Below are 14,127 nucleotides of genomic sequence, written 5' to 3'. Positions count from 1 at the left end.
AACTGGAGGAGACCATGAGTAACCTCCTTAGAGATGAGCTGCTGAGAGAAAGGATTTTCGGAGCCCCAGCTAAAATTGGAACTCTGATGGAACAGACACAGCCACTGTAGAAATGGGGATGGGGAGGTGATGGGGTGAGAAGGATTAACTCAACTCGATTTTTCCAGAAATCCCACATTTCAAAAAGTAGGATGTTTTGTGAATTTGGATCAAGTAATGAAACCTGAAATACAAAAATGTGTTATTTATGAATCCTTGTATTAATATTATAAGAGTTTTATCACACTCATTTGTCTCTTCACCTGGAACAATATTGAGTTCAGGAATTTTCATCCTGCTGCCACCAGGAAAGAATAATTAAAACTACAGAACTGAAAAACATATTGCTTCTGTAAGTTTGTGTGGAGTTTAGAACTCAACAGGTGCTTGGACCCAGAAACTCTGTCTCTTACACGAGCATGTCATTTCTGTAAGAGTAAGAAATTCATTGCCTCCAGCTACCAATTACAGTAATTTCACAATTACAAGCCACACCATTTTGACTAAAGTTTTGGTCCGTACCTGGAAGTGCAGCTTGTATTCCAGAGCGGCTAATATATGAAAAAAAGTTCAGAAATTTGCCAACCAGAAACGTGAGCACACAGCAGCCCTGAGCCGAGCCCGCCCTGCCCCGAGCAGGGCCAGGGCCACCCCCGGCTGCCATGGGGGAGTGGGGCCGGGGCCGGCAGGGGAGGGGGGAGCTGTGCTGGGCCAGGGCAGCTCCACGGCGGCGGTGGGGGGGCCGAGCCCACATGGCCCCAAGCCAGTAAACCCCGCGCTCCCGCGCTTCTGTTACTGATTGGCCACTTTGTGAAAGTTGCACATGGATCCTCACTGCGAACGAAATTGCGGCTTACAATCTGGTGTGGTTTCTATATGGAGGAAAAATGAAACGTTGCCGACACCCCGGAAGTGCAGCTTATAATCAGATGCAGCTTGTAATCGTGAAATTACTGTACTTCAACATTTACAACCCTCATGCCTCCCTCTTAGACAGCATTTTACCTATGTGAAAATAGATGTCTTGGCTCTCAGCTCCTTCTGACTGAATTGGTAGCCAATTCCTGCTAAGTTTGGAACCACACCTGCCTTTTATTTTTTTTAACTTCAAACCTGGAAGAGAATTCACAATTAGATTAAGCCAGGCCAAAATTGCTATAAAATTATCCCCCAAAAAATTATGGATCAGAGTTTTGTGGTATTTTGTTTGGTTTTTTTTCCAAAGTAACTATACCATGACACTATTCCTTCCTTGATTTATGAGACTGACGTACAGAGGATGGGCGTTGCAATCTTAGATAACCTGTTGTTCATCTTAACTGTGTAAACAATGTCATCCAGGTGCTAAGTAGGGGACCTCACTCCTGCTCTTAAACATTTTATGCAATCATAATGACAATGCAGCCATCAGGACACCCTAAAAATAGTGTTCACCTCCTCAAAAGTGGTTGGGCAACCCTAGTCCTATCTCCACTCCAAAACAATTACAGTAAGAGCAAGGAGAAAAGGAAAAGAGTTTTATTTTTACCTGTGAACTGTAAATATTTTCCTACTCATGTATTGTACCTATGTATTTAATTTAAAAGCTGTATTTTTCGGGGGATTTTTTTTTTTGTGAGCCAGGCAGTGGGGGAAAGACAGGACTTAAAACAGTCTCAGCTAATTAGGGATCCAGTAAACTCTTTATGTATTGATCACAACACTTCCAGCAGTTTTTATTACAGAAGCAGATTTTTATTACAGCTGTTGAGGAGCATTTAATCATTGATACAACAGAGAGAAGGCTGCTGCTTAGGGAACCCTTAAAATATTTGCTGATAGAATGTTTAAATTTTGTGGAAAGGACAGAGGTGATTCTACTTTTCAAATTCTCATATATGCAGATGACATATAGCATGTATAAACAAGAGTTGTTTTTTAAAGGCTGAATCACATTCTTAAAAAATATGACAAATCTGCTTGTATATGTGTTCATAAACAAAGCACTCCCCCACTCCACAAGCCTGTGAAATCCATGTTTTAAGTCCATATAGAAATTATATATGGATTAGAGAGATAGATGGATAGATAGATAGATAGATAGATAGATAGATAGATAGATAGATAGATAGCAAAACAGAGTGGATAGAAGACTGTGGAAAGAGAACTGATGAACTTTAGACATGTTTTATCTCACCTCATTTCAGCCATCTAAAACACAGTCCAAAGTAGTTCACCATAGGCTGCCCCTCTGGTGAATGGCAAAAAAAAAGAGGGGCCCAAGGAAGGGGGAGACATCTTGTGCTAGGACTTGTATGTAGGGGAGACAAGGTGAGAAAAAAGAATGTGGCTAGGTGACACCAGACACCAAATTTTGCCTGGAGTCCTCCAGGCTGGTTCCCACCCTCTATATTGTTACCATCATTTATTATCTAGGTTTCATTGTCATGTTTTCTGAACACATTGAATATTTACCATTTTATTAAACTTTGCCTTAAAAACTATTATCAACCATTTATCAGAATTTTACCTATACAATGTCACATTGACATTTTGCAGGACATTCCCAAATACTGAACCACTGAACAATGCCTGTGCTACAACAGTGGGTTAAGTTGGCGTGTAAGAAGAAAAAATTGTATTAGTTTCATGAGCATTGCCTTAGCAGCTCCCTGTCTCATTGCACACACCTTTAGCCTCTCTACCAGAATGCGCTGCTCTCAGAACGGATGAAGGCCTCCATCTTTCGGCTCCCGGAGCGTTCTCCCTTTATCTTCCTGTCAGCCTGTCTCCCTAAGCAGTTTGCAACAACTGACCTTCAATTTCCTAGAAATCAAAACATATAAGGGTATTTGCTAACTGTTGTATCTCTTTGAAGACTATCTCTGTCAAACCAAAGTTTGCACCTTGTCAAAACCAGAACCGCTGACACTAAGAAATTGCAATACTGTCCTTCACTTAATGTCTTGGGAATGCTGACAGGGATGGATTGTGCACTTTGTTTACTTATTTATTTATTTTTGCTTATTTTGCACATAGCTTCCTATTAAGTTAATCAGCCTAATACTACAGGGACTGTTCATAATTCACCGCAGATATAGAGCAATGGGATTTCAGTGACCAAGGCAAGAATAATATGAAATGTCAACAAAAATGCAATGCCCAAGAAATTTTGATCAGTATTTTAGATTAAACATTAATGCATAGTAACTTCATATCTGTAATAACTTTCAGTGTACTTCTAAGTCTCTCATAAAAAGTGAGCTTATAAAAATCCCACTTAACCTCCTCAAAAATCCAATTTTGCAATTCTTTCATTATTATAAATGTTTATTAATAAAGTAACCTGATAGAAAAAATGCTGAGTGATTTCTACTGGTTCTTATCCCCTCAAGTACTATTAATCCCCTCAAATACTGCTATATTGTGTGTCCTACAAAAATCCCTTCTACATCTCACCAGGGGTCATAACAGAGATTCAAAATTATGCAAACTTATATACAAAATTAATCATAATCAGCATTTTGAACTGGCTTGTTAATTTAGGTTTTAATGTTAATTTAGCTGTATATTAATTTTGTCATGCAATATTTTCATAGGCTTTTTTAATAACCATGTACCAGATGGTGTTCCCTTAAAACTATCCATTTTAAACCACTTAAATTTAATCTTTTCAAAGGTAAATTTAGTTATATCAAATTTTACCTTGAAAAATAGCTTGCAAAATATATTAAAGTAGTACAAATAGACAAATTAGCAAAAAGACATGAGTGAGAGCTCTGTAAAAAAGCTGAGTGTTTGTGTACTTAAACTAAAGCTTACTCTTTATCTAGAAGGCAACAAAGGCTTTGATGCCTTGTTTGTTTTAACTGTATGCTGTAACTTTCCCATATTCATGGATTTTCATAGTGCATTTTATTTTTCATCTCACTCACTGTTTTCATCTGTTTCAGATCAAATTGCAATCACCCAGTACAGAAGACAAGGACTAGCTGTTCCCTTATAACAATTCCTTATGAAGGGAAGGCAATAACAAAAAATATCAAAAACAAACAAACAAACAAACAAACAAAAAAATCCCAAAAAACCCAAAAAGGAAAATAAAAATCAAAGCAAAAAATTACAATCAAAAGTCAAGAGTATGGGCTCAGAAAGAAAACAGAAAACAACTCTGATAATATTATTCACAATGCTTTTATCCTAAAGTCACTTAAACCTACGCTTAATTTTATGTACCAAGTGAAGAACTTTATTGAGTTGTGAGAAATTACTCCCATTAATAAAATTTAATGTGCATAAAGGTATAAAAGAGGTCAGGGTATCCATTCCCTTTCTATTACAGAGAATTTTAATTTTCTTGAATGTCATCTATGAATGCACCCCAGCTTGTCTGCATCTATTGTCATGGTTCTGCACTAAAAGCACCACAGGTTGTCACTGACGAATAGAGTAAGAAAAAGGTTCTCTGTTCTCATTTTTATTATTGTTCTTTCCTTAGTTAACTCGGCAAAGTAATTTAACATCTTTGTATCTACGGAATGTAGTTACTGGGACATCTTTTGAAACATTTCAAATCTATAATTGGAAAACGTATGCTTATTCAATGTAGTATCATAAATACATTACATGAGAGAACAATAAAATGGAAAAAAGGAAAAATTATTTAAAAATAAACAATTCCAATGAAAAGAGAGTGGGGGATATAAAATAAGGCAAGTTTGCTTCATTTTGCTTCATTCACAGTGTGTGAATGTTTTCTCCCTCATGAAATTGAATTTCAGTGAATTGCTTTCACTCCCCATCCCTCTTTCCTATGAAAGAGATGATCTTAACACAAAATAAAACAGAACAGAGTGACATGTACATTGGCAGAGGTTGAGATGTGCCAAATACAGAAAAAATGAGGCAAAAGAACACTAAATTCCAACTGAATGGCAGCCGTCTCAGAGAAGGAGGGTGCACATGTTTATTACTCAAGCAACCTTGTCCATTGTGTTTTATCCCTATCCCTGTATTACCACTGATTAGAGGGTTTTATACAGAACAGTACATTAGCTGGGTTGTCTGTGACTGTATGATGGTATGCTTTAACCACTTCCAAAAATCAACCCCATAAGGTTTGTTCCATTCAGGCCTCCATGATCATACCAGCATATCCCAAGCATATCCAGAGCTCAAAAAACAAGGAGTCTTGAGACATTATATCTCTCCCATAAGGTCTCATGGAACACCTGTAAAAACCTGCTCTGGGATGTATCTGAGAGATTTACCCTGTATCACTGCATGGGAGATGCTGTTTAATTTTGTACCAGCAGCTTCGACACCATTTGGAAACAGAGGAAGAAACCTGGGCTGGTGAATTTTGCCCTCCCTTCCCACTGTCTTCCAAAGGCCCCTTGGTGGTGATGTCTGAAACTGAAGATATGCTTTATCTACAGATTATAGATTTATCTCACCTGAGCTCTTGAACACTGTATCTCAGCCTCAACTCCCATCTTTCATGACTAAGACACACCAAAACGTCCTGACCTTCATCACCGTCTCTTTTGAACAAAGAATACAAAGCTGCTCAATTTACAGACCCCAGAGACATATCACAGGCTATGCAGAGGAAAGAATGATGAGGCAGAAAGTCCTTTTCTGGACTGGTCATGTGAATTAAGTGTGTGTCCATATATGGTTCTAAATATGTAGGAAGCAAAAGATTTAAAAGAAGGCATTCCTTAATGGTGTCAGTTTAGGAGACAGTACTGTGTATGTTGGTTTTTTTCCCAAGGGATTTCAAACCTAGTACAGTAAAATATCTTCAATGTGACTCAGGGATCCCATGGCCAAAGAACTGACAAAAGGCTACCAGGATTTAGTGTTCAGCTTCTCAGTGCCCTGTGGTTCTTCACAGCAGCTGCTCAAGGCATCATGCAAAGAAATCTACCAACTCATCCAGCTTCAGCTCTGGAGCACTGACTGCTAAGTCAGTAGGAAAGATGAAGATTGGAAGAAAGTCAACATAATCAAGATTTCTCACCAGAAATCCCTTGATTTAATTTGTAGAACTGGTATATAGCCCTAAGCTTATAGAAAATCAACCAAAGGATGTCATAACTAATCTGCTCCACAAGGTAATGCTGAAAACCAAGATTTGTCCATTCAGGTTTTCACACAAAAAGAGAACTTCACAGGGCTGCCTACTTTCTTTAAGAAAAAAAAACCAAAAAAACCACAAGCAATCAACGAAAGTCCTTCATGTATGCTTAAAGTTCTTTTCCTACATTTGTATTTTTTTACCTCACAGTGTGTCCTGTAACTTGGCTCTTCACCCATTATAGGGCTGGGCCACTCAAAAGTTCACTTTGACATCGGTCCAAGACAAGTCTGTAAAAGTGCATACTGGGAATGTGTACCTGAGGCAGAATGCAGTCAACATCCACCTACTCACTAATCAATACAGAGTGTAGCAGACTAACTGTGATACTGTTCAGTCCAAAGACAATTTTTGTCAATTCCCATTCTTCAGAGTCATCTTATGTGGAAGACATAAAGCTGAGGCAAAGTCAAGAATGTTTCATTTTCCTTCCTTCATGCTATAGCAACATAAACAACGGAAGTGTTCAGGGTGGAAAAGTCTGGAACAAGAACCTGGCCACTGTCCTGGAGGATGGACTGGTTGATTTGTTGAGGGAGAAGAGAAAGAGGGGCCAATAGTCAAAATCCTGGTGCTGCAGAGTTTTCTAAAAGGTTCTCTTTTTCCTGTACATAGGCGCTACACAGGTATCTTTGATACTGCATTTGAAAATGCTAGAGATAAACATTGTAATAAGACAGGGCATCTGCAGCTGCAGGGAATACTTAAGAAATCAAACATTGCTGTGATCAGAGTAGGGTAAATATTTAGTAGTTGCCAAGACTTCTAATCCAGTGCTTTCCAGATAATTAAATTGTATGTAAGTGTACTAAATTCTTTAAAAATGTTTGTGTGTTCATTGGTGCATTATAAACTGTTACTATAAAATACACTACAACAATCTCTACTTTTATTTTTGACTAAAGACACCTGTACTGCTTAGTCTTGTATGTCTTCACTACAAGAACTCCATTAATCCAATGCTCAACAATTTGTTTATCCATTGTTATAGTTTAGTCAAAGTAGAAACTATCAAGTCAAACAGTGAAGGACAATAATTAGAATTTTGTGTCATGGGTTGACTGTGCAATGTTCTCAATGGCAAAATGCTGTTGTAATAAAAATAATTCTGACTCACCTACTTAGGTGAAATATTTTTGAACTACTTCATTTCCCTTCTCATTTCAGGCAATCATGCCTGTTTCTCTCTTCACTTATTTCTCCATCTTATTTGTCAGGAAACATAAAAACTGTGTATGTTTCACAGTCATCTTGTTAATCCAAACTCTCAGATTTTACATTTATGTTCACCTTATTACCAACCAGCTGGAATAAAAAGCAAGTGAGCAAGTGCTTTAACTTAAACACAGTAAGCTAAGATAAAAACGGGGAAAATGCTTTCCTTAAAATGAAAAAGAAAGTAATTGACCTGTTGGAATGACTCCATGGAGAAACACTAAGTTGATGGCAGGACTGGAACACCATTCCAATAAGAAAAGGCTGAGAAAGTTGAGGTTGTTCAGCGTGGAGAAAAAATGTCTTTGGGGAGATCTTATTAAAGCTTTCCAGTACCTTGAGGGGGCTTGAAAAGGAGGGAGAAAGCCTTCTTATACAGCAGATAGTGACATGACAAGGGGCAAGGCCTCTAAACTGAAAGAGGGCAGGCTTAGATGACAGTAATTTCATGAATACAAGCCACACCATTTTGACTAAAATTTTGCTCCCACACCAGAAATGTGGCTTACACTCAGGGGCGGCTAATATGTGAAAAATTTTCTGACATTTCCAAACGCAAAAGTGCAAACCGAGGTGCTGAGCCGAGCATTGGCCAGTAAAACCCGGGTTTACGTGATTGTTACACATTGGTTACTCTGTTGCACAGCGGGTGGAGCCGGGATGCCTGCTGGCAGCACAGGATGGGGAGGGAGGCAGGGGAGCTCCCTCCTTCCGTCCTCTCCCGCAGCCCCAACCCGGGGGAGGCAGGGGCTCCGTGCTGCCAGCCCTGTGGCTCGGGAGGGAGGCAGGGGGCTCCCTCCTGCCTGCCGCCGCGGGAGTGGGGGCGTTCCTTCCCCTCCTGCCGCCGCCGCCATGGGTGCCGGCAGGCTCCATGCCCCCCCTGCCACCGTGGGGCAGCGCCGGGCCAGGGTGAGTGAGCCCAGAGGTGGTGGCTGAACTGGGCTACCCCAAGCGGGCCGAGCCCTCACGGCCCAAGCCGAGCCAGTAAATCCCCGCCCCCGATCCCGCGATTCTGTTACTATTTGGCAACTTTGTTGCACGCAGGTCCTCGCTGTGAACGACAGAGCGGCTTATAATTGGGTGCGGCTAATTTATGGACAAAGAACGAAATGTTTGCCAACACCCGGCGATGCGGCTTATAGTTAGTGCGGCTTGTATTCGTGAAATTACTGTAGATGTTAGAAAGAAATTCTTTACTCAGAGGACGGTGAGACACTGAAACTGGTTTCCTAGAGAAGTCATGGACTCCCCATCCCTGGAAGTGTTCAAGGCCAGGCTAAATGGGGCTCTGAGTAACCTGGTCTGGTGAAAGGTTCCTCTAATATTTAAAGAATTAGCAATTTTATTGTTTAAAAATGCATATGATTATTAACTGAGCTTTAAAATTATTTTCATTTTGAGCCTCTAGAAACAGTTCAGATTTCTTATATACTGAACTTGCCTCTATTCCTCTTTCTTTGCACCAACTACAATTTTAAAGTTTCCTAATTAACATCCTGTGTCCAAAAATACAACAGAGAGAAAAATCCACACGAATATTTTAAAAATTATGTTTTCATAAGAGACACAGTTTCTATATTAAAACCACAGAGGTAGTAGGACTTTAGTGCAAAAGTTCAACTTCATAATTAATGCCAGTTGGAACTCACAAGACATGCCACCTACATCCTTATTTCTAAGTGCTCAGCAACAGTTACCATATTAAAGTAAACTGCTCAATGGCATTTTACATAATAAAGATCAGATTGAAGAAAATGTGCATATTCAGATTCATGAAGAGTTAATTAATCAATAAGCAATTGAGACAAGTACTCATTATTGTATCACAAACCAAACCTTTTAAACAACAAAAAAAGAATTTATGATGAAGTTCTATCAGTTACATTTAAAGTGTGAAGATTATTACTAATTATTGAATATATAGTTAGCGAGCCCGACCTTTGCAGACTGTGCCCCTTGTTCTGCTCTCAAGTGGACATTTTCAACTGTGGCCATGTGTGTGAGAGCAGTTTTATTACATCTCATATCTATATTTAAATTTTATTTTAGCATGGTAAAAATAGCTTCTACACCACTTCTTAAGTTTTAACAAGACATGTCCCAGGCCCCAAAGGGTTCAGAGCTTTAAAGAAACTTGTTAAGACATGTTGGAAGACAATAACTCAAGAAAGAAGAGAAAGGCAGAAGAGCACTGCATTAATGAAGAAAAGCAGAGAGAAGGAGAACTCTGAATATCATCTCCGTTTTTAACAGACTAGCAGTAAAACAAAACAAAAAAAAAAGATGTTGACTTCTGCAAGTCCTTCTACAGCAACAGTTGGTAGAGTAGTAACAGAACTCTTCATATGAACTGGTATGTGAATTCCTGACTTTGTGTGCCACATACCTCCTGAATTCAGTAACGTTTGTGAAGACCTTAAATCGTAAGAATTCCTCTTCCCAAGCACGTGATCAATGATCAGTTATCTGTACTTCTGATTTTTGGTGATTTACGAGCAGTGTTGTAGTGGCAGATTGTTTCCAGGCATGGAGGAGCCCAGAGCACAGACTGGACTTGCCTAAATGGTTCCAAGCCTGTGGCTGACAGCAGCTTGGAACAGGAACAGGGTGGTGGTTTTCAGCCATGCACCACTGCCATGCTGGAGGAGAGGGGCTGCAAGCACTGCACCAACACAGAGATCCTGCCTGAGCCTCAGCACTCCCCTGGGTTTGTGCCAGGCATAAAGCTGGCATGCAGCCCCGTGTTGCATCTCTCAGTTTCCTGGGGGCAGGAGGAGTCAGAACACAGTCAGAACACAGTCAGAACACTGCCCTCAGACATGCAGACAGCAGCTTGCAGGAGGGCATGAAAGTGTGACCCCACTGCTGCGGTGATGCCCTAGGCCAGCTTGGTGTGGGACCACTGGAAACACCACGAGATACAAGGTGGAAAGTGAAGATGAAAGCAGTGTCAGAAAATCTATGCTGCTAGAAATAAAAGACATGGAGACAGCTGTGGACACTCTTATGATTGCTTACTAGGACTTGGGAGGATATGTCCTTCCCCCCAGACTGAAAGGACTGGATCTGGCGTCAGAGACCTTCCTCGATGGGTTCAAAGGCACAACTGCAATATGTCTTGTTACAAATAGCAAGTATCTAGCAGAGAAATTTTATAAAAGGTCTAACTTCCATTCAAGTTAGACCCAAAAACAGATTTAGGGAAGGGGATACCCAAAGAAACTGGGAAGTCAAACAGAGAATTAACTCCACCAACCAATGATAGGAGATAGCAGAAATAAGGCGTATCTCACACAGCCTCAGAAATTTACATCAGAACAGGGAAAAGAAAAACTATCAGCATGTGAATCAGATAACATACTTCTAAGATCCACAGCAAGATTCAATGAAAAACATTATTAGAATCACCTGTCTCTATTTGTTGACCATACCAGAGGAATAAACCCAGATATACACATCTGTTTTTAAGATGTCATCCATCTATCTACATTTCAGCAGTCCATCCGTAATTGGGTAGATGGATTCCAGTCCATGTCCCATTAATGGGACAGTTTTCTGAGGAATGGTGGGGAGAAAGGGACTGAGAAATGCTTCCATCTTGTAGGAACAGTCAAGGAAGAAATCTTGTTCTTCACTGTCAGATATTCTTGGTAACTTAAGAAACTGGTTGTTTAAATAATCAATATCCTTGAACTTTCATCTGTATTTCCAATAGCTGAAACAATACTTTGGGGATCAAATTCAAAGAGCAATAATAGATTATAAAATTAGAATATGGAAAACAGTCAGTATAAAAGCCAGTAGCACAAGAATAAGAGAAGCATGAGAAGAAACACTGAATACCTACAAGAGAAGAAAGACATGGAAATACGTGGTTGAGAGAGAAGAATGAGTGCAAGAACTGTATAAGAAAAAAGGTTAGGCAAGGCTGTGTAAATGGGATGAAAGTATTGTATTAAATATACTAAGAGAGAAGAAGCCAGAGGAGGCATATAAAAGACAGGAAGAAAAGAGATTAGAACAGCTTCTTGTCAGTATATTTGAATACTATGTTTTAGTAGTTTCATCATTAAATACTTCCCAGTCATTTTCTCTCACATATTTAAAATGGCTATAAAATAGAAATATGTTAATATCTAAGCATTTTACTGAAAACAGGCTACTGTTTTTTAAACCCTGTGTCACTTTTGAATATACAGCACATTGTAGCGTTTGAAACTACATCCATTTGTTGGCTTCCCTTCTGCACAGTAACGTGCTTATTTTTAAAAGTCTGACATTTAATACACAAAAATATAAAGCACAGAGTAAAATCTAATACTAATGAACAAAAATAAGGTTTGTGAATAATGGCATTATAAATACCTTTACCAAGACCAAGCATATTTTGAAGCTGAGTTGCTCTGTGTGAAGGTGACACCCTCTAAAATTAATTAAATCTACAGTTAAGCCAGTTTTAAGGAACCTATACTGAGACCTCCATTCACAATTTGTTTCAAGCACACAAACGACTTTATCAATTATGACTCTCAGGACCAGAATCCATACTGATTAATTCAGCATAGATCTGCTGACTTCAGTGACACTTACTTACATTTACTGTGATAACAGTCAGCAATGTTCAGCAAGAAGAGAACAATAAATCATTCACCAGAATTTTTTAGTTATAACACTTCAATAAAAGGTCTAGGATTCACTGATTAACAACAGTGAAATAACAGATTCAAGTGTGCATACAAGAAGGGAGAAAGGTAAAAGAGAGAAAAAAAGGGACAAAAGGAGGGGGAAATATTTCAGTGCAATCAGACTCTATTGGCAGGAGACGACTGAGAACATTGCCAGAATTTATGAAAGACAAAAACCTAAGGCTCTTAGCAGTGGGTCTAATACATTTGGTGTAGATGCTCTGTACTGTGTTTGGGTTAATTCCCTTTATTTATTGGCCTTTTTTGATTCAGTAGAATCTACAGATAGCTATATAGATAGCTATACAGATAGACAGCTATATAAATTAGTACATATCTGTAATTTATTTTCACTCACTCACCCATAGTTATTCACCCTTAAAAACAACAAAAACCCATCCTCCAAATACTCTTTTCATGTGCCTGAAAATTTGGGAACTACTTTTCTTGCAATCTCTCGTATTTTGCATAGTGTTATCAAAATGTGTCTCTTCAGAATGAAGACAGCCACCTGCAACCCCTAACAGTAATATCCCACATTTTCACAGAATATTTTGCCCTTCAGTAATATAAATGCATTTCTCTCCTCTCACCCTTCAGTTTGAGCCCAGGGTACATATCAGGAGCATGATTCCATTCTCACATATGTTTTACACTCATACAAGGCCACTGATATGAGCTGAGCTACTGCCAACATACAACTCTCTAACTCAGGTTTTACATTTCTTTAGAATATTAAGCAAACTTTGCTATTCCTCTTAAATTCCATGCCAGAACACTAATGCAATGACCTGAAACCATATTTTAACACATCCAAAAAGCTGCATTTCTTAAAATTTGAACAATACATTCACATCTGTTTTCCTCAAGCAGTTGAGCTTCATGGCACCTCCTTGCAGAACTTTGGATCATGAACCCCTTATTGACAGTCATATGAAAAGTCCTCACCGTGTCAGGAAGCAACATTTGTCATTCATGCCTTTGACTGTTACTGTCTGATGGTTCCTCTTTTTTCAAGTATTTGAATAATTTTTACAATATGATGTCAAAAGTGTACAGTAATATCACGATTACAAGCTGCACCAATTATAAGCCGCATTTCCGGTGTGTTGGCAAAGTTCATGTCTTTGTCAATAAACAAGCCGCACCCAATTATTAGCCGCACTTCTGTTCGCGGCGAACTTTCACAAAGTCATCATTTAGTAACAGAATCGCGGGATCACCGGGGCTTACTGCAGGTGCCGACCTTGGAAACATTATTTCCAAGTGAAAAAAGACGCGGACCATAGCTGCGGCAGTGTACCCTGCAAGTTTTATTTATAAGCCAAAAAAGACACGGACAATAGTGTGGTCATTTTGCGAGCATTCCCAACGGATCCACGTTGCCTATAAACAGCCACTCAGCCGCGCAGGCGAGCAGCCAAGCTCCGAGCGGAGCCACTCCTCCGCGCCAGCCCAGCCACCCCCCCAATCCACGTGAGCACGGCCCAGCCCGGCCCCTCCCCTGATCCGCACCAGCCCAGCCCCTCTGCTCATCCGTGCCAGCCCAGCCACCCCCCACCCCCTTCCGCGCGAGCACAGCCAGCCGCGCAGCTGCACAAGACTGAAAACACTTTAAAAAGTACAGAGAAATATCTCACACGTTTATCAAACTGCCGAGGTAACTCGCCGATGTAACTCACCCCGATAACACCCCCCGCCCCTCAGTAAAGCCGTCATCCACAGGCAGGCAATAAGCTGCTCTCTGATTGGTTCATCGTCGGAACAAGGGGAAACCATGGATTTCAAACCATTTTTGCTCAGGACAGGACCGGCACAGTACCAGGTAAGGGCAGATATTACATTTTTGTTAATATATTAGCCACCCCGGATTACTAGCCGCACTTCCGGGTTTCCACCAAAACTTTGGTCAAAATGGTGTGGCTTGTAATCATGAAATTACTGTGTTTGACAAATACATAAACTTTTAATCAGACTGCTTCAATGCAACAATTTACTCTGAACATTCATCATGCAGCCAAGGAAATTATTTGGTAAAGAGAGCATATTTTTTTCTTCTCCCAAATA

The sequence above is a fragment of the Catharus ustulatus genome, chromosome 3 (assembly GCF_009819885.2).
Source record: "Catharus ustulatus isolate bCatUst1 chromosome 3, bCatUst1.pri.v2, whole genome shotgun sequence".
NCBI lineage: Eukaryota > Metazoa > Chordata > Aves > Passeriformes > Turdidae > Catharus > Catharus ustulatus.
Note: the sequence above shows the minus strand (reverse complement) of the source record.